Genomic DNA, 21,635 nt, shown 5'->3' with positions numbered 1-21,635 from the left:
TCTTAATTTTGAAACAATTATCACAAGGTTAGGTCACTTGTGCTGAGACAAAAGACCATTATAGGTTTTAGAGAATGAGTTAAGCACATTAAGGCACGATAATTTGTAAATCTCCAAATACTATGAAAAAGTTGTCAAACATAACACTATACGACAAAATTAACTTTTTTTCTGGGTATTTTTTTAAAGATTAAGTCATAAGTATAAACGGAATTTCTCCGATTTTCGAAGTTAGTTTTGAGAAATGAGCCTTCGAAGTTGCAAAATAGGGCTCTAGTAAAAAATAATTTCAAATTAATGTGTGCAAATAACTAAAAAAGGAGAAATATGGTCGTGATCAGCTTATTCCATCCATTTAAATAACATATCAATTTTTCGCACAAACTTTTATTACAGGTACTATTAGGGGTCCAAAACCCTTGAATTTACAAATAAAAAATAAAAATTAGTAGAAAAATAAATTCAACAAAAGAGAAATACGGCGGCCACCGTGGCCGATTGGATTGGTGCGTGACTACCATTCGGGAGTGTGTAGGTTCGAATCTCTGGGTATGAACATCAAATAGTAGCTGTCGCCTCTCGGCAGGCAATGGCAAAACTCTGAGTGTATGTCTGCCATGAAAAAGTTCCACATAAGAACCATTTGCGGTTCGGAGTCGGAGTTCTCTCCAAATTTTTACTATAACGCCGGAAAAGAAAAAAAGGTAGCCGCTGCGCTTCCAAGGCAATTTGTTTACAAATTGGAAGAATATATAACATAAGAAACAATTCACAGTGAAAACTCATTGACTAAAACTACTTGCAGGGTGACAAAAAATAACTGTATACAGACTTCTCTGTGCATTTAGATGAATGTAAAATTTTTGTAGCGGCAAATGCTCTTATTTTGTGATTGTTGAGTGTGTTCTGAAGTACAAAAAAAGTATTCGTTTGTGTTCCAGCTCATTTTAAATACTTTGTGTAACGATGTCAAGTAGTCGCTCAGCTATTATGGCCCTGCATCAGCTAGGACCACGCAACTGCGAGATAGCACGGAAGCTTGGAATTGCACGTTCATTGGTTTCTCGTGCAATCAAACGATTTAAGGAGCTTGGTAATGAAGGTGACCGTCCTGTAAGAGGAAGAAAACAGACTGTTAACACTTCCAACAACCGAAAAGTCATCAAAAAGAGTTCAACGAGTTCCTCCTGATGAGGAAAATTGCTCGTGAGACAGGCATCAATCGTGAATCACTTCGCCTTATAGCAAAAAAAGAACTTGGACTCAAGCCTTATTATAAACTACAAAAATGCCAGCTGCTCGCGGATGAAAACAAGAAAGTAAGACTCGAAACATGCCGCTCGCTCCATAGTCGGGCCGCAGGTACGGGCTGGGAAAAAATCGTATTTACGGATGAAAAACTGTTTTCCGTTGAACAAGCTAATAATCATCAAAACGACAGAAATTGATCCACAGAACCCCCTGGACCTTCAACAGGACTCGGCCCAGCCCACAGAGCAAAAACAACCCAAGAGTGGTGCAAAGCCAATTTCCCTTCCTTCATTACTTCACAAGAATGGCCACCTTACTCACCGGATCTGAATCCGCCAGATTACAGCGTATGGTTGATTTTGGAAGCAAGGGCCTGTGTAAAACGCCACAAAACTTTGGAGTCCCTGAAGCAATCGTTGCGTCGAGAGTGGGATCGCATAACGGTAGACGAACTACGGCCTATAACCTAAAATTTATTGAAACGTTTGAGCTTGTGTATTCGTGCTAAAGGCGGCCACTTCGAAACTGGCTGAATATAATATAATGTTACTCGAACATTGTAATGCCAAAGACGTTGTTCAGTACCAGCAACGTCGTTAGAATTGGGAAGGACCTCTCCGACCTCTCCACTCTGTCGTGTGACTTCTTTAACCTGATGCTGGAAAATATCATGCGAGCCGCAGAACTTACTTACCAGGCACAATTTTTTAACGGGTGATTTTTTAGCTATTATATTTTTAAACAGTTGGTTTAAATAGCTGACGAACGTTTCGTGTTTTGTTTCACTGTCAAACATCTTCAGTTTGGTCTATAATTTAACCATGAATCGTCTTACAAACGAACAACGCTTGCAAATCATTGATTTTTATTATAAAAATGCGTGTTCTGTTAAGAAAGTTTAGCGCGCGCTTCTTCCATTTTATGGTCAGTTTAATCGACCCACTGAAGCGGCTGTTCGAGCTATTGTGACTAAATTTAGAACCAAATTTACATTATTGGACATCAAACCACCAACACGCTTACTTAGAGTGCGAACTGAAGAAAATATCGCAGCTGTATCGGCCAGTGTTAATAATGACCATCAATTATCGATTCGTCGCCGTTCGCAGCAATTGGGCCTCTGTAACTCAACAACGTATAAAAGTTTGCGAAAGGATTTAGGTGTGAAGCCTTTCAAAATACAGCTGGTGCAAGAATTGAAGCCGAACGACCTATCACAACGCAGAATTTTTTGTAAATGGGCTCTTGGAAAGTTGGCCGAAGATCCACTTTTTAATCGAAAAATTGTGTTCAGCGACGAAGCTCATGTTTGGATCAATGGGTACGTAAATAAGCAGAATTGTCGATTTTGGAGTGAAGATCAGCCAGAAGAATTGCAAGAGCTACCAATGTATCCAGAAAAGGTCGAAGTTTGGTGCGGTTTTATTTCACGTTCGGAACCTGTAAATTGGCCACCCAGATCGTGCCATACAACGCCTTTAGATTATTTTTTGTGGGACTATGTTAAAGCTCATGTCTATTCAGACAAGCCTGCTTCAATTAACGCATTGGAAGACAACATTAAAGCATTTATATGTGAGATACCGGCCGAAACATTGGAAAGAGTATGCCAAAATGGATTAAGCAGATGGACCATTTGAAGCGCAGTCGCGGTCAACATTTGCATGAAATAATCTTCGAACAATAAATTATATGGTCTGTACTATCGATTTAAATAAAAATTGCATGCATTTTTCTGAATTTTACGTGTGTTTCTTTGAAAAACTTGCCTATAGCTCTTAAAAAATCACCCTAAATAAGAGCGTACAATTGTTGGCGTATGCCGAAGATATTGATATCGTCGGCCTTAACAACCGTGCTGTTAGTTCCGCCTTTTCCAAACGGGGTAAAGAAGCAAAGCGAATGGGGCTCGTGGGGAACGAGGACAAAACGAAGTCCCTCATGAAAAAATCTCTCTTTCCAACAAATGCTACTATGAACTAAGTAGGCAATTGAGTATTTTATACTTCATAAGGCTCTCATCATGCGCATCCGACAGTATGGCGAAGAAGCTTGGACGATAACAATATCCGATGAGGCGTCCCTTGCACTATTTGAGAAAAAGATTCTGCGTAAGATTTGTATACCTTTGCAAGTTGGCATGGCGAGTATCGCAGGCGATGGAATAATGAGCTTCACAACGATATAAACACAGTGACTCCGCTGACTTAGTAATATCGGCCGAATACATACAGACTTTCCGATTCAGAAAACATTCGATGGGGTATTAGCTGGTGGTAGCAGAGGAAGAGGAATGCTTCTTTTGCATTGGAAAGAACAGGTGTAGAAGAATTTGGCTTGTCCACCTGTCGCCGGTTAGCATGAAAAATAAACCCTTTTTTAAACTCGACCAAAATCGGTTAAGCGGTTATCGCGCTAATCAAGGAGAAAAAGAAATAAAAAAGTGGCAATATTTCTCTTCTTGGATTTCTCATTTGAACCAAATTTGAGTAACAAAGGAATCACTTCTTCTTTTTTCCTGCTTGAAAATTATCGTTCTATGGCAAATGGTCGTGGTCATTTTCAATACCGAACTATCTTGGAGACAGAGTAACTTTGTACTCAGTTTCATTGAAATACATTAATTTTTGATCGACCTATCGAGCGGACGGAAGGACAGACAGATAGACAAACATATATAGCTGTAACGACTTATCTCATATACTTATACTTATCTCATATACTCAGGCATTTGTACTTAAGGTGGTAAGTTGAACTGTGTAAGTTATGTGGATCGTGCATTTGAGGTTGAATTCACCAGTCTGTCCATAGTCCAAAATGTCGAGAGGACGACGTACGAACATCGGCCGCCGCACAAGACATCCAGCCAGCAACAAGTGTATTCACAGAACTTAAGCGAAGAAAGACAAAATATAATAAGAGAAAAGACCGATTGAGACAACGCGTGAGCACCCGAAGATCTTTGGCATCATACAATCACTTGGCATTCCAATATGATCCCACTGCGAACTACAGTGATGATGACAATTTAGATATTGGACCAATGACGACTGTATGTCGATATTGCAATGCGTTAAAGTTCAAAAGAGAAACGGCTGGATTGTGCTGCGCAAGTGGAAAAGTCAAACTGGATCCATTACTTACACCACCATAGCCACTGAAACCATTGTTCGATGGAACTGATCTCGATTCCAACCATTTTCTTCACCGCAACCTTGAATACAATAACTGCTTTCGCATGACTTCCTTTAGAGCTAATATCATTCGAGAAGGTGGCTTCATGCCGACTTGTAAGGTAAAAGATACAACACACACAACCAATCAATCACACCAACAAAATCAATTGCAATACATAACAACACACTACACCATCTCACGATCAGAAGTCACAACGTAATCATCAAAAATAAATAAATTAATTATCCTATCTTAATTGTTTGCCATCACAGATACAAGGACAAATATATCATTTGCATAGTTCAATGGTGCCAACACCAGATGAACCGCAGCAATTTCTGCAAATACAATATATTTCATTTCGTCGATGGTGGATCAGCTGAATGTGCGGTGCAATATACAGGGAACACAACAGTTAAAGAGACGAATTATTGAACAGTTGCAAGCATTTTTTCACGCTAATAACGCTGTGGTTAATATGTTCAAAACAGCATTGGAACGAATGGCAAAAAAAATTTAGAAAATCATTGTTTTTCACATGGGCAGCTATACGTTGCGTATTCATGAGTTGGGAAACCATCCGCTTTGTGTGTGTTAACGTCAGACCAAAGAACAATAAATGTGGTTTACCAAAGAGCACTTAAAAGAAACGGATAATTTGCGGACACGTATAATGCTTCGATTCAGTATTTACTTTGGATTCACTTTAATTTTTTACTTAGAGAAGTTCTACTATATTACACTTAATTTTTGTAATCGAAGAGAATTCATTACTGTTGTGAAATGAAATAAAATTTTTCCTTTTCAAATATAAAACAAAAAAAAAATAATTTTTCTTCATCTTTTAATCCCCAAACGAAATGTTACAAAAAACGAAGCCATCTGGTGGCGAAACGGGGTTCGCCGGGATTGCTAGTATATGTATGTATATATCTATCTCGATTCCTTTATGCTCTCACATTCAACCGTTATGTGAACTAAATTGAAATATCCCTGGGCACTAGTGCGTGCACAATAACAAAACAAAAGATATGAATAAAAAAAACTATTTTAAAATTACAGATTGGGATGAGACTAATAAAATATAATAATAAATAATACTTGTAATAAATATGCCATACAATATAAAAAAGGTGAAAAAGATATACGGGGGATTATACCTACATACGAAAGATGTTCGGCAAACCTATCGAAATTAAGAAATTCATATGGAATACAAATCCTACCAGTTGTTTGGATGATGCATCCTTTCTTTACATTTGCATTAGATTGTGGACAATGAATTTATCCCAGAGTTTTCATATTTAAGCGTTTGTTAAGTCAAATGTAATTAAATGGGAAATTTGCTTGTGACAATCCACTAAGGTTCTCTGAGACATTGCACATTAACAAAACTTTACAAATAAGTAATGCAGTCGCTAAAACAGTTAAAGCGCTATGAAAATATGAAAAAAGTTTGATTTATATTTTAACTTCGTCTTTAACCGATTACTAACTCGTATTCTGTATGAGATATATTCACAGTATGCCAAGAATGAGTTTTAACATGAAAATAAATTCAATTTTTCGAAACTTCAATTTCTTTGGAAAAACAACAACTAAAGCAACAAAAACCAATAACGCACTATTGCGACACTATCAGTTAACTGCTTTTACAGTTTGCTTTTCCAATTTCTGTTTACTTCGATTAACCGTTATCTCTTCTGATTCACTTTGAATTGTTCACTTTGCTTGATCCTTTCGTTTTATCATTCATTGAAAACATTTTATTTTATTCGCATTTTAAATTTAAATACTGTGTTTATACAACGTGGAATCCAAAATAAACAAAACTGAGGTAAAATATAAACAACAGGAGCTTTTTTCTGATAACTTCGAGTTTATTTATTCAAAATAGTCCCCTCTGGCCTCGATAACTCTTTTGCGCGATCTAAAAACTTTTCGAAAGAGTGTTTCAGGTCATTGACAAGAATGTCCTTCAGGATGTCGGTAAAAGCCTTTTGGATGACCTCTACGGACGCAAAACGTTCTCGTTTTATGGCCAAATGCAATTTTCCGAATAGGTAGAAGTCACAGGCACGAACTCCTTGTAGACAATTCCCTTGGAATCGTAAAAACAAATGAGCATCGACTTGATTTTTGACTTCTCCAAACGCACTTTTTTGGGTGGTGGCTCGTCTACGGACTTCCATTCGGCACTTTGACTCCTAGTTTCAGGTTTATGTTGGAGACACCACGTTTCATCACCAGTTACAATGTTGTAAAGGAAGTTCTCGTATTTTCTAGCCTCTTTAATGAGTTCTTTCGAGTGCTGAATTCTGAGCAATTTGTGGTCCTCAGTAAGCCCAAATGATCAGTTAAATTGCGATAAATTGATGTTTTGGAGGTATTCAACTCCGATTCCATGAGTTTCAACGATGATTTCGGTTCATTTTTGATAAATTTACGAACAATTTCGATTGAAATTTCGGTGATTACTGATTTGTTCATTACCATTTATGTCCTCACAACTATCTCTGAAACGTGTAAACCACTCATCAGCTCTCGCACGAGATAGACAATCATTTTGTCCAAAATAAACAAGACAGGCGTCATAAAAATGTTTTTGATGGCGCCATCTTTTTAAGGCGTTAGTGCGTTGGAAGTTACATCCCTAGCTGACTTCCAGAGAAAGCTTGGTGACGTTCTGTTCAGTGGAAACGTAGTTATTGCGTCTAAAGTGTCAGTCTGTTTGTGTCGTCGGTAAAAAAAATGAGTCTCGGACAAAGAGCTAATATCAAATTTTGTTTTAAAATCGGTAAAATGTTTATCGAAACATTTGAATTGATGAAAAAAGTTTATGAAGATCTTTGTCTATCTCGTGCCAGAGCTGATGAGTGGCTTACACGTTTCAGAGATAGTTGTGAGGACATAAATGATAATGAACAAATCAGTAATCACCGAAAACTCCATCGCAATTGTTCGTAAATTTATCAAAAATGAACCGAAATCATCGTTGAAATTCGTGGAAGCGGAATTTAATATCTCCAAAACATCAATTTATCGCATTTCAATTGATCATTTCATTCGCACGTTTCATTCCCCACAAGTTAACTGAGAACCAAAATCGCTCAAAATTCAGCATTCAAAAGGCCTAATTAAAGAGGCGCGAAAACACGAGAACTTCTTTCACAACACTGTAACTGGTGATGAAACGTAGTGTTTCCAACACAAACCTGAAACTAAGCGTCAAAGTACCGAATGGAAGGCCCTAGACGAGCCACCACCCAAAAAATTGCGTTTGGAGAAGTCAAAAATCAAGTCGATGCTCATTTGTCTTTACGATTCCAAGGGAATTGTCCACAAGCAGTTCGTGCCAACAGGCCAAACCGTCAATGCAATTTCCTATTTGTCTGTCTCGTGCGATGGCCATTCATGTTGTGAACAACATATTAAAATTTCAGACGATTCGGTTTAATAGTTTTTTTTTTTTTGACAACACCAGGCCGAAAAAAGTCGTTTCGAGATAAATGAGTTTAAAGTTTGAGGTACAGAAGCGCGCGGACCGCTCTCTACATAGTTAATGGGCTGTAGAAGCTATAATATTAGGAATTTCTGCATGAAACTTTCATTGTATAATATATTCTTAAGATACTATACTTTCGAAATGTAGAAAAAACAATAAATCTATTTTTCGAAATTGCTAGACCACCGGGTCTCCTTAAACCGAGTTTTAATTTGTGTGGCTTTTAGTGCCGACCATATTGCTGCCGACCATACTACCGACTTAAGCTACATATATAACCAAACCGCTTGCAAATGCAGCACTGTGCAATATTTACATTTTTCTCGCGGATGAAATCGACCAACAAAATATGGTGACTTCTATAGTAATCGGATTTCTGAATAAGGCTGTTAATTTAAAACACAAATGAATGTCAATGTTATGAGGAATAAATTTTTTACAAAATAAAATACCACTAACAATCAAATTGCATAATCGCTTTCTAAATTCCCATCGATTTCAATTTATCAGAAACAACTTATGCCCAAATCCGATAGGTGTTCCGTTTATTGGAAATATTTGGTTTGTTAGAATTGGTAGTTGATTTTAAGTTATTGTTTTATTAAACACATAAAATAAAGAAATTTAAGTACAAAGCATGTTTCTCATTATTTATGGGGCGCAATCGAGACGGAAATGCCATTTTAAATATTCAGGATAAGGATATAAGTGGCTGCGAAAAGAAACAATGTTGCTCTATTTAAAAGATAATATTGATTTTGAAATTGCGATTAAATTAAATATATCACAAATAAATAAATGTTTACTGACATTTCATCACAGAGGCTTCGCGGATGGAAGGGTCACGCAAAATATTTTTTTTAATTTTCCCCATTATATTTATTTTATTATTTATTTTCTTTACTAATTTTTTTTTTGCCGTAACAAATTCAACGTTCAAGTAATTTTAATCACTCAATGAACTATGAATTTATTATGAATAATGAATAAAAGAGCATTTCATAGCTACCCTTCAAGTGCTCAGGATAAGCGATCTAAAATTTATTCTAAAAGTGATATAGAGCTAAATGATCCAAGTATCTTGGACATTGACACCTGGTTTATTTGTAGGTTTGCGTATAATAAGAAGTTAACTGAAAAAAATCAATAATAATAAATCAAAAATAGTTTTGACATTTACTCAATGTTGAAAATTTCTTACGGTTTTTTTACAATAATTGAAATATGTTTGGATCTTTTTAACATTTTTAGAACTTTTTTCATTTTTTAAGATACAGTCTAGTCTGTCTAATAAGTGGGTGGCCGGCATAACTTAAAAACTATGTGACCAGTTCGACTCTAACAAATTGTATAATATATATGTACACTGAAGAGCAAAACTGTAACAAAATGTAATACTTTCTATTTCAACACATTTTTTTTTAGACATGTTTTAACAAATCAAATATTTTTTTTGCATAACTTTATTGGCATGTATGTACTCTCTCTCTCAAACCGGTTTGGTGTCAATGCAACAACAACAACACTAGTAGCAAGCAATAATGCAAATAAAGACAAATGTTACAGTTTTGCACTCAACCCATTTTTTATTTTTTACAATAAATAAAATAAATATTAATAAGATGTCCAATATCCTTTGGATTTTTTCAGCTCGTGGATACGATTGGGCATACTTCGTGTACACCTCAAGACAAAGTCAGTCGGAATAGCATCCCATACATCGCGTGTTCGCTCCCACAGCTCATTAACTCCACTGGGCGGACTTGAATATTCGGCAAGCTTCGATTTTACATGACTCCATAAATTTTCGATTGGGTTCATGTCCGGTGATTGTGGAGGCCGCTTCAAGTTACGAAATTTTTGGCGTTGCATCCAATTTCGTACAACATGTGCGGTCTGCTTAGGGTCATTGTCTTGCTGAACAATTACTTTTTCAGCAGCAAGACCCATACTTTCCACTACACCCAGCAGATTTTGTTGCAATATGGCCAGGTATTCCTCTTTCCGCATTATACCGTCTATTCGTACTAAAGGACCCACACCATTTTTGGAAATGCAGCCTCATACCATAATGGAGCCACCACCATGTTTTACTGTCTGCTTGATGTGATGTGGCTGGACTGCATTTGGGTCTTTAACCCAATACCAGGCCCGACCATCTGACTGAAATCGATTGATTTTGGTTTCATCAGACCAAATTACCTGCAATCGTTTTGAAATTTTATGAAAAAAGGTCTTTTATAATCCATTTATAAAGACGTACCTGATCCCAATCTTCAACTGTCCAGCTTTGGTGAGCCGCAACAAAATCCCGCCTCAACCGCACATGTCTTTTTGTCAGCATTGGCTTGGTTTTCTTCTCCGCTGCCTTTAGCCCCAGTTTTGACAGGCTGCGCCTGGCTGTCCACTGACTGGCATCAATATCCAGCATCTTTAGTGCTTCTTTGGGAGTGACCGCCTTGCTGCTTGTTACCAAATTTGCCAGATGGCGGGCATCGCGGTCGCTTATCTTCCTTGGCCGGCCTCCTTTGTTACTGGGAACAGCGTCTGGTACATTTTTCCGCAGCCTTTGCACAGCCATGTGGCTCACTTCGAATTTTTTAGCTATTTTTCTTATAGACTCGCCCTTCTTCAGCAAATCAATTATTTGGCGTTGTACTTCCCGATTTAACATTTTGTCTTATTCACGGTCACGTTTATAATAATTAAAAATCCACCAAATATATAATTACGAGAAAAATAACGGAAAATTCGAAAATTAAGAGTGAGTGCAAAACTGTAACATTTGTCTTTATTTGCATTATTGCTTGCTACTAGTGTTGTTGTTGTTGCATTGACACCAAACCGGTTTGAGAGAGAGAGTACATACATGCCAATAAAGTTATGCAAAAAAAATATTTGATTTGTTAAAACATGTCTAAAAAAAATGTGTTGAAATAGAAAGTATTACATTTTGTTACAGTTTTGCTCTTCAGTGTATATATTTTATAACGCAATATAAATATGTATATATATGTATATGTATATACCTCAATATAAATATACCTATATATCTATACCATAAAAGTGAATGCCTGTACGTTGTCCGCGAATCACTACGAAACGACAACACCAAATGACGTAAAAATTTGTATACATTCATATTTTCACTCAATGAAGGTTATAGGCATGTTTTTATGATCGGATTCCCTTCCCACAGCCCCCAGGCCGCGCCACCATTATCATTCTTCAAATTTAATACAGGGTGGCTGATGAATTTTGCTACATTAAGAAACTCAAATAACGTTTTTTTAGTGTATGGAATTTATTTTTTTTTTTCAAGTTGAAGGTCATTAAATTTTATTAAATGTAGCTTAACTAGTTTTAAAAATAATTGAATTTAAATGCCCCCCATGCTCGTTGACACAAGTGCGGCATCTTAGTAAAAAGTTGTTCATTCCTGCTTTGAGAGTTGCGACAGGAATAGCCGCAATTGTTGCCCGAATGGATTGTTTTAGTTCATCCAAATTTGTTGGCTTTGTTTTATAAACTTCTTGTTTACAAAAACCCCACAAGAAAAAGTCAGGTGCAGTAAGGTCAGGCGACCTGGGGGGGCCAACGAAATTCGGAGTTTCTTGAAATCAGTTTATTCGGAAATTTTCGTCGCAACTCTGTCATAACAGTCTGGGCTATGTGAGACGTTGCCCCATCTTGTTGAAACCACACAGAGTTGAAAGGAATTCTCTTTCGGCGTAATTTTGGATAGAAATATTCTTTCAGCATTTTCAAATAACGGTCTCCAGTAACCGTAACGGTGTGACCATTTTCTTCAAAAAAATAAGGCCCGACAATACAGCGTGAAGAAACCGCACACCACACTGTCACGCGAAGAGGATGCAATTCCGTCCCGTGTAGTATCTGTGGGTTAGAAGTACTCCATATTCGACAATTTTGTTTGTTCACATAGCCGTTTAAATCGAAATGGGCCTCATCAGACATGAAAAGGCAGTTTAACATGTTTTGGTCTTCTTCCACCATTTGCAGGATCTTCTGGCAAAATTCCAAGCGAATCGGCAAGTCTGCTGCATTCAGTTTGTTAACCATTTGAATTTTGTAGGGAAATAAGTCTAAATCTTTGTGCATTATTGTTTGCAAAGACTGTCGGCTGACACCAAGTTGAGCAGATAAGCTTCTTGTTGAAACCCTTGGATTGCTTTGAATAGCTGCAGCTACAGCAGCGATCGTTTCCTCCGTCCGAACTGGTGGGATTCGACGATAAGGCCTTCTTGCGACAGTTCCTTGCTCAGCAAAATTATTCACCAGTCTCATTATGGTCCATCTGCTCGGGGGATCGCCGCCAAACATCCGCCTGTACTCTCTCTGTACCAAAACTAAGGACTCCAGTGCGTGATAGCGGCGGACTATCCAAATTCTTGTTTGCGTGTCCCAGTTATCCATTTTAATAAATTTTAAAGATCAATCTGCAATTAAAACAAAAATGGAACAGATAACTTAAAAAGAAAAAAAGTTATTCAATTTTTTTTTGGTAGCGGCTTTCATCAGCCACCCTGTATAAAAAATCTTAGTTTTTCCTATTTCCCACTATTTATAGCACACTCTAGACTTCATAATCCGCATAAGCTATTCAACTATGACCCAAATGCAAAGTTCAAAAACGGTTTGAGATAGAAAATTAATAAAAATAATTTTGCTTGATATTTTTCTGATTGGTTGTTTTGATTTTATTCAACGAGGCATAGCAACGGATGCCAGGTAAAAGCATTTAAAATTACATTTGAAATTCAATTTCAGAGACAGGGAGGTGAATTATTTACTATTTTAGACTTGGCGTGCGAAAAATAAATAAATTAAAATAATACCTGAAAGAAGCATTCGTGTTAACCAAATAACCGGAATGAAAAATTATATATAGGTATGTAGATAAATGAGTGTAATGCGGATTCAAGACTGAACTACTCACGCTATTCCATATCGTACACTCTTAAAAATGGATCGAAGATAAATGTAAATTGTCTCATTTCTACAAAAGTTTCCAAAATATGAGACTTTTATTTACTCCATTCCTTATGCAGATTCGTTTCATGAGATCACAATATGCCGACAAGAAGAAAATCTACATTATCAAGACAATCCACTGGGGCAAAAAGAAAGAAAGATGCAAGATCAAACGATAGTGAACAACAACACGAAAACAGACTTTCATGCTTGAGAGAAAGAAGAAGAGACATGAAGAACGCTGAAACAAAAACAGATCGTAAAATAGGTTTCAAGAAACTATAGAGCGTGTACATGTCCTAAGAAATCGTGAAACTACATGACAGCACCATACTCGGATGGAACAAGATCGTATGGCACATCTTGCATCACGCAGAGATTTTAATTTTGATATGCATAATGCAGCTTTTAATTACGACCCAACGTTGGACTATAGTTCACATCCAAATATTACTATTGGTCTAATGGATGTGATTTGCTCACATTGTAATGCAAAAAAATTTCTAAATGAATCTCCAGGAATGTATTGCTGCAACGGAAAGATGTCGCTACCATCACTTCGACATCCACCTGAGCCATTATTAAGTTTGACGTCAGGAATGTCTGACGAGTCTAAACGTTTCCTACAAGATATTCGCAAATACAACTCTTGCTTCCAAATAAATCCTTCGGAGCAACAAAAGAAATAACGGAAGCAGGATACATGCCGACGTTTAAAATTCAGGGGCAAGTGTATCATCAAGCGGGATCATTGTTACCTGGACCGAATCAGAACCCGCAGTTTTTGCAAATATATTTCACAGGAAATAGCGACATTCAGACAAATCAACGGTGTGGCAATATTCCAGGTGTGAATCGTGAAATTGTTGGAGCATTGCAACAAATACTACACGAAAGAAATAACTTAGTCCGAATGTTTAAAAACGCTCTTGAACAAATGCCGAATAATGAATATAAAATCGTGATTAGAGCAGATAGAACTCCAGCAGGTGAACATGAGAGACGTTTCAATGCTCCAACATCAGATGAAGTTGCAATCATCATTGTCGGTAATGCATTTGACAGGAGGGACATTGTGCTTCACAAAAGAAGTAATGCCTTACAGCGAATTTCAGAAACCCATCGATCATATGACGCACTTCAATATCCATTGCTTTTTTGGGAAGGTGAAGACGGATACAATTTTAACGTTCATCAAGTTAATTCCCTAACGCATGAACCCACAGATAAAAAAGTTTCGGCAATGAATTTTTATTCTTGTCGCATAATGATAAGAAAAGGGCATAACCATCTACTACACTGTGCAAAATTATTGCAACAGTTTTTAGTTGACATGTACGCCAAAATTGAAAGTGAGCGTCTTTTATATGTGAGACTTAACCAGAAAAAACTAAGAGTAGAAGAATATGTTCACTTACGAGATGCAACGCCGAAGATATTGGAAAAATGGTAATTTTACCTTCATCATTTACAGACAGTCCTAGGCATATGCAAGAATATACGCAGGATGCTATGACGTATGTTAGAAATTATGGTAGACCAGATTTATTTATTACTTTCACATGTAATCGAAAGTGGGATGAAATTGAATCGCTTTTGCTTCCTGGACAAAATGCTGCAGACAAAAGAGGATTACCTCATGCCCATATACTCATCTGGCTTAAAGAAAAAATTCATTCTGACAATATAGACAAAATTATCTCAGCTGAAATACCAAACGAGGAAACAGATCCTCTTTTATTCCAAATTGTTAGCAAAAAGATTTCCGCGTGCATTTTTACTCGAGACTCAAACTGGACAAGATAGCTACCAAACATACAGAAAAAGAAGACCAGAAGTCGGAGGGCATGAAGCAATTGTTAAAATAAAACAAAGAGAAGTGCAAGTTGACAACAAATTGGTCGTTCCATACACTCCTTTGCTTTCAAAAACGTTTCAGGCTCACATTAACGTAGAGTTTTGCAATTCTGTAAAATCTATAAAATATATATGCAAGTACATTAACAAAGGAAGCGACATAGCAATGTTTGTAGTCACGAACGAAAATGATGAAATAACTCTGTTTCAAATGGGGCGGTACATTTCGAGTAACGAAACAGTTTGGAGGATTTTAAACTTTCCAATACATGACTGTCACCCGACTGCTGTTCATCTTGCTGTACACTTGGAAAACGGCCAAAGAATCACATTCACAGCTCAAAACGCTGCACAACTAGCAGCTGATCCACCAAACACCACACCAACAGCTTTTTTCAAATTATGCAATGAGGACCGCTTTGCCAAGACACTACTTTATCCAGAAGTTCTTCAGTATTACACGTGTAATGCATCACGAAAACAATTTTATCAGAGGAAACAAGGCGCTATAGTACCTGGAACAACAGCAGGGAAGAGCGACGCTCTAGGCAGAGTATACACGGTCCATCCTAACAATGCCGAGTACTTTTACTTGCGGATGCTACTGCTACATCGTTTGAACATATACGCACTGTCGAAGGTGATATTTGATCCACGTATCGTCAAGCATGCCAGAAACTTGGACTTCTAGAAGATGATCAACATTGGGACACAGCACTATCAGAAGCATCTGTTATATCGATACCCAACCAAATGCGCCTTTTATTTGCGATTATTTTAACAACGGCCGCCGTAGCCGAATGAGTTGGTGCGTGAATAAAATTCGGAATTCACAGAGAGAACGTTGGTTACAATCTTGGTGAAACACCAAAATTAAGAAAAACATTTTTTTAATAGCGGTCGCCCCTCGGCAGGCACTGGCAAACCTCCGAGTGTATTTCTGCCATGAAAAAGCTCCTCATAAAAATATCTGCCGTTCGGAGTCGGCTTGAAACTGTAGGTCCCTCCATTTGTAGAACAACATCAAGGCGCACACCACAAATGGGAGGAGGAGCTCGGCCAAACACCCAAAGAGGGTGTACGCACCAATTATATATATATATGTATATTTTTACAACCTGTGCACCATCTGATCCAATGGCATTGTGGAAGAAACATCGTGATTCTTTGAGCGAAGATTATCTGCTGCTATCACGCAGAGTTGCAAATAATCCCGACTTGCAGATTTCAGACATGCTGTACAAGAAAGCCTTAATCGACATTGAAGACACGTGTATGGCAATTCTTAACAAGCCTCTAGAACGGCTGGGCCTCACTTCACCACTTCGTGACGATAGAGATCTAATTATTTCTGATGTTCTACATGAGATGAATTTCAATCAAGATGAACTCTCCAGATTTGTGGAAAGAAACAAACCTCTTCTCATTGAAGATCAGAAAGCAGCATTTAATCTCATTGTTAATAGGATTTCAAGCAATGAAGGGGGCATTTCCTTTATAAATGCTCCAGGAGGCACGGGAAAAACTTTTTTAATTAGCCTCATCCTTGCAGAAGTGAGAAAAACAGGCAATATTGCTCTTGCTGTCGCATCATCAGGTATCGCAGCTAATCTCTTGGAAGGGAAAGAACTGCTCATTCAGCTCTCAAATTACCGCTGAATCTTTCGGCAACTGATGCTCCCATTTGCAATATCAAAAAGAACTCTGGGCAGGCAACTGTGAATGAATACACCAGGCAATTACTCCGCAACATTCCCTGAGACATTTTGCAATTTGGTCGAATCGGTAGAAGAAATTATTCAAATCGTATTTCGGGACATCAATGAAAATTTCGAAAATCATGTATGGCTTCGTGAGAGAGCAATTTTGGCACCGCGAAATGACCAAGTAGGCAACCTTAACATCATTATCTTTTCTAAAGGTTCAGTCCCTGTTTATGATGCTAAGAAACTTGTGAGCACCGAAATTGTGCAACGGAACTCGATTGACGATAAAGAATTTACATCCAAATATAATTGAAGCAACAATTCTGTCTGGCAAATCAGTAGGTGAAGATGTCTTCATACCTAGAATTCCCTTAATTCCATCAGATATGCCTTTTGAGTTTAAAAGACTTCAATCTCCTGTTCGTCTTGCTTTTGCAATGACCATTAATAAGGCACAAGGTCAATCGCTCAACGTCGCAGGAATTCATTTGGAACCATCATGTTTTTCACACGGTCAGTTATACGTTGCCTGCTGAAGGGTCGGCAACCCAAAAAATCTATTCATATATGCTCCAAATAATACAACGAAAAACGTTGTTATCCAAAATGCATTAAAATAAAACGTACATATATTATGTTTTTCTTCTGCCGATTTAATTACTAGAGCAAAAGATAATATATGTCAAGAAATGCTACAAAGTATTACAGCAATGCTGTGTTATGCCTTATATTATACAAAGCGTTTTTCAGTAAGAGCGCTTTAACTTTTTTTTTGAATAAAACACAAAGGGTTTGACTTTTTTAACTAATTTTTTTTTTATTATCGAGTTTGAACATATACATTTAAGTATGAAATTCGATTTCTTTTGCACGACCATCGCGTGCACGTTTTACGAAGTCCAATCGTTGAACCCAATTTTCGACCACTCTTTTGCATAAATCGGCCGAAATTCCAGCAATTTCGCGTTCAATATTGGCTCTGAGCTCACAAATCGTCGCCGGCTTGTTACTGTAGACCAATGACTTCACATAACCCCAAAGAAAATAATCTAGAGGCGTCAAATCACACGAGCGCAGCGGCCATTCGACCGGTCCATTTCTGGAAATAATGCGCTCATCGAACTTACTCTTCAACAAATCAATTGTAGCGTGTGCTGTGTGGCTTGTGGCCCCGTCCTGTTGAAACCACATGTCGTCTAAGTCCATACCATTCAATTGCGGCCAAAAATAATCGTTTATTATCGTTCTCGTCAACGAAAAAATATGGGCAATTACGCCGCCGGCATGTAAACCGCACCAAACAGTCACTCTTTGTGGGTACATTGGTTTTTCGGCAATCTCTCTTGGATTATCTTTCGCCCAAATGCGGAAATTCTGCTTATTGACGAATCCACTGAGGTGAAAATGTGCGTCCTCACTGAAGATGAAGTGCGCGATATGCATTTTGATTTGAACGCCCGTTTTCATAATAAGCCTGAATAACTTTAACGCGTTGCTCAAGTGTGTAGCGTTCCATGAGGAAATGTATACTAATGAAGTTTACAAATGACAAGCGAATAGTGTAGTTTTGAAAATCCTTTATTAACATAGAAGTAGAGATAATGTAATATTTATGCTTATTGTAATATTATGGTTATTAATAAAAAATTATTTTCTATGAAATTATTGTTTGTAATTCTTTTATATACATATCCTAAATCCCTCAAACTACTCCTACGCGAGCGGGGCCGTGGGTAAAGCTAGTATGTATATATAAAGCAATATAAATATATATGTATATATATATACAATTGGCGCGTACACCTTCTTTGGGTGTATGTCCGAGCTCCTCTCCTATTTGTGGCGAGCTTCCTGATATTGTTCCACAAATGGAGGGACCTACAATTTCAAGCCGACTCCGAACGGCAGATATTTTTTATGAGGAGCTTTTTCATGGCACAAATACACTCGGAGGTTTGCCATTGCCTGCCGAGGGGCGACCACTATTAGAAAAAACGTGTTCTTCATTTTGGCTACGGCGGCCGCCAAAAAAATAATATATAACGCAATATATTTAATACAATTAAGAGACACTCCGTGTTAATTTCGGCGCAAGTTGTAGAGATAATCGGCTCCGAATCAGCTGAATTCGCTTTGAAAACTGTTTTCCTAATTATTTTTCAGAGAAGCTGGTCCAAACGTGAACGGTGAAAATTAAGAATCAGTGTGAAAATAAAGCTTCATGATGAGCGATGAAATGGAGCTCATTTACAATACAAGATCACGTGAAAGAAATTTAAGTGTTTATTATTATACCCGACTTTCTTCGGCTTTGGAGACTGATGTTTTTCATGAAAGTACAGATGAAGATAACGGTTGTGGTGATGATGGCGGAGATGATGATTATTTACCTGCGGAAGGTGCATCCGATATTTAGCTGGAAGAAATAATCGAGCCGATTGAAATACTTGACAGCGATGAAGAAATTGAGGACGTGTGTTAGAACCAAATGCTGACAACCAGTTTTTCAACGGCAGAGATGGAACAAAGTGGAAAAAAGATGAGCCAATTGCAGCTATTCGTATTTCCGTATTTATTCGACAACACAATATAATGCGACTTCGCTACGGGCCAAGCATCAAAATTCCGTTCCTATTGAAGTATTCAAGAAATTTTTTACACCCAACATTATCATTTCGGAAACAAATCGACATGCAGGTGAAGCCATTCAAAAATGGAATGAAGCACATCCAGATGCAAAACAAAGAGTTTGGATTGATCTGACTAGCACTGAGGTTGATGCATTTATTGGTATTATTTTGGATATGGGTGTAATACACAATAATATGAAGAGCGCGGAAGTTTTGTGGCGTTCGAATGCTTTGCCCAATTTTCGAGCAGCAATGTCCCATCCTCGATTCAAAATTTTGACACGATATATTCGTATTGATAACGGTCGAACACGTGAATTTCGCCAAAGAACCGATAAAGTAGCACCCTTTCCTGATATATGAAATTTCTTGAATGAAAACCTCAAGGATAATTATGATCCATAGGAAAATATTACGATTGACGAACTACTACCAACTCAACCAACCAACCGGAGCCTATAGGGCTCGAAGTGTAACCAATTAAAAAGGTCATATATGTATTTAGTTTGGAAAAATAGAATCAATTACCTTTTGCTCGATTTCACCACTTTTTTGTCTTGACTATGGCCTTGAGACGGTCTATAAATGAATCGCAAGCTGCCCGAATGTGAATTGCAGGCATTTTGGCCCACTAGCGGACAATGGCTTTTTGCAGCGCCTCGAGACTGGTGAATCTTTTAGTTCGGACCTTGCTCTCCAAAATGGCATAAAGAGAATAATCCATCGGATTCCCGTCTGGTGAATTTCAGACCCATTTCGTGAACGTTATGAAGTTCAGTACGGTGTTTTCTAGCCCTTCTTGGTTCACCCGAGCTTTGCGAAGCCGTGCCGAGTCCTGTTGAAACGTCCATGGTCTGCCACTGAAATGTTTATCTGCCCACGGCTTCAAGGCAACCTCCAGAATACTTTCCCGATAATATTTCGCATTTACCTTGACGCCAGGCTCGATGAAAACGATTGGAGAGCGCCCATCTACGGCTACAGCGACCCAAACCCTTACCTGTAGCGATGACCAATCGATGACTCAATGACCCGCTTTCGGCCAAGCAAAGCAACTCCAGTATACGGCGGATGCTACGGTCAGATATTTTTAGTTCTTTCGCCATTTCATAGGCTCTTCGTCGGGGATTTCGCTCAAGTCGCTTCTTCACGTTTTGAACCATTTCAAGTGGCGTTGCAGTCGTTTGTTGACCACCTCCATGACGTTTCGCGATGCTACCAGTATCATTATAACGAGTAATGGTGCGATAAACAAAAACGTTATTTACTTTAAGATGCTCGAGAGCTCACGAACAATTGCTGGTTGTGATTTTCCAGCTAAATATTATGAAATCACACTATTACGTTTGAAATCTATTGCTGATTTTCTTTTATCGCGTTTATTCTCGGCCGAATGTTCCGCGCGCTTGCAAAACAATAGTGTGGATTGTCATTTAGTTAACTAACAGGCAGCTGATGCCCGTGCATCACCTGCGCGAGCGGTCTGAAGTTGGTTACACTTCGTGTGGCGGACCCTGTACAAGGGGCGAAAAGCTTCGCCAAAAAACTTGTTTCTATTGTATTGTACGTACGTATCCAGTATGTCAAGAGCACTAAAAAATCTCGTATACATGTTTTGCTTGCTTTCCACCGAATCCACAAATAAATTCATATATTACCATATATTTATATCATTGCAATCAACTTATTATTCTTCAACCTTCTTTGAAATGAATCAAAATATAGGACAAAACCAAAAAATCCTTTTTTCACAAACCAAAATATTTTCAGCGATTATTTTTGCTTTGCTCAATGCTTTGCTTATAATTAACTAACATCCAACATAAATTTAAAATTCACATTGGAATTAGAATGCAATGTTAGTATACGATTCGATATATAACCTTTTTCTCGATATCGAGAATTATGTTAACCCTTTCGGTCCGAACGGGACTTATATGTCCCGGCACATGTTTGAAGATACCTAGCCTGGAAATTAAGCGAATTTAATGGACTTTATTTATCCCATTTCGTAGTTAATGCCATTCTTAACAGTATTTCCTTCCGTTATTGGAAGTTAAATGGTAAACACGTGTTCATTAGTCAAAAAACAAACGCAAAAGTGGACGCGAATTTTGCAAGTGGTAGGCTTTTTTGCGATTTTTCGTGGTTTCTTCAAAGTTTACTGAAAATATATTTATTTATTGTGCTAGTGCTCTATTATTATATTGAGGTAAGTAAGTAAAAGTTTTTGTGTTATATATAAAATTACTGGCATTTTTATTCTGGTGGGACGTATGTGTCCCATCAGTATTCTTGTTTGCTCCTTACCATAAGTAAAAACCAATTTTTGTATACTGTATTACTTGCTCATTGTTTTCTTCTTTTCACTTTACTGAAACTAAATATATGTTGAATTCATAATAAAACAAACTTTTATATAAAACGATATTGGATCATAAAATACTAAAAGGGACAAATGCGTCCATAAAAATACTGAGGGGACATACATGTCCCAGCCCCTCCCACCGCCCC

This window comes from Anastrepha ludens, chromosome X, assembly GCF_028408465.1.
Source record: "Anastrepha ludens isolate Willacy chromosome X, idAnaLude1.1, whole genome shotgun sequence".
Taxonomy (NCBI): Eukaryota; Metazoa; Arthropoda; class Insecta; order Diptera; family Tephritidae; genus Anastrepha; species Anastrepha ludens.
This window is presented reverse-complemented; position numbering follows the sequence as displayed.